Source organism: Silene latifolia, chromosome X (genome assembly GCF_048544455.1).
Source record: "Silene latifolia isolate original U9 population chromosome X, ASM4854445v1, whole genome shotgun sequence".
Taxonomy (NCBI): Eukaryota; Viridiplantae; Streptophyta; class Magnoliopsida; order Caryophyllales; family Caryophyllaceae; genus Silene; species Silene latifolia.
The window spans coordinates 55,552,963-55,557,870 of NC_133537.1; the positions used below are offsets into that span (position 1 = coordinate 55,552,963).

At 35.1% G+C, this 4,908-nt stretch overlaps 1 long non-coding RNA gene across 2 annotated transcripts; it reads left to right on the plus strand.

The window, feature by feature from the left end:
* Positions 1 to 229: 229 nt before the first annotated feature.
* LOC141621405 (uncharacterized) lies at positions 230 to 3,781 on the plus strand. 2 transcript variants are annotated; one of them, XR_012532298.1, is made up of 8 exons: positions 230 to 381; positions 1,204 to 1,311; positions 1,461 to 1,569; positions 1,751 to 1,858; positions 1,938 to 1,983; positions 2,121 to 2,252; positions 3,107 to 3,211; positions 3,443 to 3,781. It is a non-coding gene; the product is annotated as an uncharacterized LOC141621405 (long non-coding RNA). The 2 variants fall into 2 exon arrangements; XR_012532299.1 differs by having other exon boundaries at positions 1,484 to 1,569.
* Positions 3,782 to 4,908: the final 1,127 nt, after the last annotated feature.

Sequence of the window (4,908 nt, forward strand, 5' to 3'; positions counted from 1 at the left end):
GTCTCTTGTTAAATTGACCAAGTGGGAGAAAGTAAGATATTCCATAAAATAAATAAGTATTTTTATTAATATTTAATTAAGTTATTTTATGGAAATTGAGTTGGTCAATTGTATGGTGGAATTTACCTAGAATTTATTTCCACTATTATCTCTCCTAACTTACCATTCACGATTTAGGAAACTGTTCAGTTGACTCTTTGATGGCAAGAGTCTATATAAAGGGAACATATTTATTTGATTAAGGTTTACTAAGCCTACCTCATTAAGAAAATACACCATCTAAATTGTGAGGCTGAGGGTTTGGAAACCAAGTCAGATTTGGGGCATAAGAAATTGGGTTATTCATTAAGACGGATCAAATATTTCAAGCAATGGTTAGAGGTAAGTAATCGATCTCTTTTATCGCTTCCGCATTCAGTTTATACATGTTCATTATGAAACTAGAACATGTTATTTTAGACTATAAAACTTACACATAGGACTGAAGTAACGTCAATGTAGGATTAATTCATGGAAGATGATTTGGTTGTCTTAACATTTTTAAAAATGGGAAGATATCGTCTTCAGGGCTATGGATATGAAATAGCTGTGTAGGTGTGGTGCAGTCTGTTGTAGGTCTAATATCGGTATGTTGCCTCACACGCTAGAGTTGGACTGTGCTATTCTGGTCCTCTAGAATTGGATTTGAATTAAAGAGTGTACGAGAATTTGACTATAATGGGTTACTTGTGTCAATTGTGAGCACTGTACAACATAAATTATTCGGGAAATTTTCAAATGAACGAGGTAGATGCTTTTTCTGTATGAAACTGATAGAGTAGATAGTGTTTAGAACTTTTTTTGGATTGGATTAAGCTCAAATCTTGTCATTCTTAGGGGGTGTCATTACAAGTCTTTGTAATGCTCTATTTCTCCACTCCTATATCAAGTTTGGAATTTCACTAGCAGCAGGGTTGATTAAATATTTAAATGTATGTCGGTCACTAATGAGCCATTTGATCCCAATAACTGAGCAACAGTTCACTCTAAGTGCTATCTCACAGAAACTTTATTTTATATAGTTTTGCTGAGGTACTTAATTAGTAACTCTTATTTCTTCAAAGAGTAATCTGATCTTTGTATCAGTCTGCCATTATATGCATCTTCTATTTACTCCATTGAGTTAGTGGACAAGAGATTTGTGTAACTCTGAATTCCTTACAGGTAAATGCGGTGAAGTTCAATGAGTCTGCCTCCGTTATAGTATCAGCAGGATATGATTGTTCTGTGCGTGCTTGGGACTGTAGATCAAATAGTACTTAGCCTATTCAGGTAGTCCTTGTTACCTTGTAGATTCTCACTTTGTGTGATTGGTGTCATTACGTTAGTCGAGTACAATTGTTCTTTGATTGTTGCTTTACAAATTTGTTACCAATAATCCTCTGTTTTTGATTTTTGACATGAATGATTAATTTATCCAGATCATTGACACTTTTCAAGATAGTCTTATGTCAGTGTGCTCTACAAATAGTGAAATTATTGCTGGAAGTGTAGAGGGACAGTTTGAACATTTGACATCTGAATTGGTAGGTATGTAACTTGTCTCGGTCTAATAATATGTATTGTTTGTAATCTGCAACTTACAATCAAATAATCATAAATTCATAAGCATCCTTTTTAGCTGCTCTTGAAGTGACTTGTGTTTCCACTCAGACAATGTTCATCTCACTGAAATAAAATAGAATATTGATATTTCGTTGGATGTGAACAGGGAGCTGTCAGATGTCTTGGGACAGCCTGTGAACTGTATCTCTTTATCGAATGATGGTAACTGCATTCTAGCCAGTTGTTTAGATTCGACCTTATGTCTCCTTGAAAGGTTTGTGATCTTCCTATATCATCAAGAATTCTATTTGGAAATCTATTTCTGCTAACTCCTCTACTCCAAATGTCGGTAGGACTGCCGGGGAGCTTCTGCAAAAATATAAAGGTCACGTGTGCAAGGTTTGGATGCTATTTTTTTGTTACCTCTAATAAGTACTCATTATTCTTTTCCTTACTACTTGATTCCTTTCCAATGGCTTACTTTACCAACTGTGAAAATTTGATGTATATCATTTTCCATGGTACTGCAACATTAGTCGTACAAACTGGAATGCTGCCTTACCAACTCCGATGCTCACGTGGTTGGTGGCTCTGAGGATGGGTATGTTTTCTTCTGGGATTTGGTGGATGCATCTGTGGTGTCAAGATTTCGAGCTCATGCGTCAGTGGTAATGTTTAAGCGCATACTCTTCTTTCTCATTACACATCAGCCTTACACTGTGATGCCAATAGGGAGATTTTGACTTTGACCTAAATTTTGAAGTACTATTTCAAACTTTTTTGAATGACTCGAAACCTAATCAAAATCTATATTTAGTCTGATTTCCTTTTGTGATTGATGGGTTACTGCAGTACTGCCTGATGTTGCCTTTAGAGTTTAAGCTACTTAGATATTCAGTTTCGTACCCGTGAGCCCGCTTTTGCTTTTGTGCATTTTCTCTTTACCTGTTCGAGTATGTCTGTATTTTGCCATTGATAAGCATCGATAGCCTATGTTTCTTAGACTCGACTAGAAGAATAGACATGATTGTGTGTCAAAGTATCAGACTCGACTTTGTATGAAAAATCCTTTTTTGGCTTGGAATTTAGATTCCAAGTGTCGTACCATGTTCGGGAGTTGAGTCTCCAACATGGTACTTAAGGTGATATGAAGAGTCTAAGACTCCGAGTAACATAGTTGGGGACACCGTCCATTTCAGTTTCATTTCAAATAGGCAGCCTCTCGGCCTCGAGCTACTTGAAATCGAAGTTTAATAAAGTTATAATGAATTAATGACTATAATTTGGCATGTATGTGTGTAACTGTATCCAGCATGAATAGTTTATGCTGTCTTATTCTGCCGCTGCAATTATCAGACACGACACGGTATCGAGTGATGGGCACGGCTATTTTTTAATAGTGTGGTAGTTCTATGTAGCATAAAATGGCACTGCCAAATTGGAGTGTAGGAGTAGTAACATTGGTCTTATGTCAAAATTGGTGTTGCATCGACCTTGATTACAACCGCTGTACTATCTGCAGGTTACAAGCGTGAGTTATCATCCTAAGAACGACTCCATGATAACTGCTTCTGTTGATGGAACCATCCGTGTCTGGAAAACACCAGAGGCCGCCTAATATCTACAGGTTTTCATTATCTTGCCTGCACTTCAGAATTTTTCATTCACACCGCATATTTTACTAGCAGGGTTTGATGCCTTTGGTTTAGTTATCTCATAGACTTGAGTTAGGCTGACTGATGAAAGAGTTGGTGTTAGGAACCTGAACATATTTTGACATATTTTATTAAGCGGGGGTCTTTAAGGCACTCAAGTAATGTTGTATTATTATTCACAACTGACGAATTTTAAATTTCAGCACAGGCAATGCGCAAAATGTACAAAAAGAAAATTATGTCTCCACTGTCTCGGAACCCCGGAGGCTCCAAAGGTGAAGCGATTTATGTACAAGGACTTGATGAAACTTTCAACAGTTAGACAGACATACATAGAAATGACAGCATCTGACTAGGACGCTTGAGCTTTGTGAGCAAAGTCGTCAACGTCAACCAGGTTTACATATTTGGTAATTTTGTAATGTTTTTCTTCATTCAAACATTTTTATATTATGGAGATCTACATGCCTTTTTACTACTTTGGGTTGCATTTAATTGTGCAAAGCAAAGCGTGTTTACCGTCATCTTGTTTACAATATTTTTGCTTCGAGGAAAAGGAAACTCCTCACATTTTTCATCAACGCGTTCCCTTGTGTTAGTTGATGCAATACTCCCCCTTCCATTTATTTGAATTAAATTCTCTCTAAATTTTACTCCCTCCATTCTGATCATTTGTTTAACTATTCTATTTTTAGGTGTTTTAGTCAATTGTTTACCTTTTATTTTAGGAATATCTTTGATGGACAATCTGATACTCAACACTCATTTTGGTTCACTTGTCATCTATTGAGTATTAAGTATTAACCCCCTTCTCTTTCCTTGATCTTTGTGCCAAAATCAAAGATAAACAAATGATTGGGACGAAGGTAGTATATTGGTTAAAATAAAATCACATAAAGACTCGCACCTAAAATCTTTTGCCAAAAGGAAAATTTGTCGAGAATGTAGCTATTTATAAGGAGTATAACAATCGATTATTAGTTTTAAAGACTTTTTTTCGCACCCTTTCCATGAAAGTTAAAATAAAGTTTTAAACTGCTATTAGTTTGGTTAATTAACATGTGAATTTAAGATCATAAGTTGTGTAACTTGTGTTAGACCTTTTGCGATTTCCTTTTTATTGATGTCCATGCGGCCTTGATTCAAATTTTCACTTAAGAATCTTTTTAAGTGTGTGTGTTTATATGTGGTCATATGCTCTTGAATAGTTGAATTTACATTTTTACTAAAATCCTATTTTCATTCACATCGACGTGGTAAAGATTAATAGTTTTAACAAAAAAATTGCCCAGTGAATTTGTGAAGAAACATAGTAGTCATAATAAGTTAATAACTACTCTCTACGAAGCAAGTATATTAATAATATACTCTGCAGTAATTATAGTAATATATTAACGGAATCACTTTTTCAAATATGAATTTTACTCTTTCACATACATTGTCATTAACTTTCCATCTAATACCCTTTGAACCTCAAACCTAATCAAATTAACTCTTACTTATTTCTTTTACCTAAAACTTAGGCCATGTTCTTTTGGAATTAAACTCACTTAATTTAAATTCACTTCAAATCCTGTAAGTTCAGTTCAGATCCTATAAGTTCAGTTCAGTTCAGATCCTATAAGTTCAGTTCAGATCCTATACGTTAATTTAAGTTCAGTTCAGATCC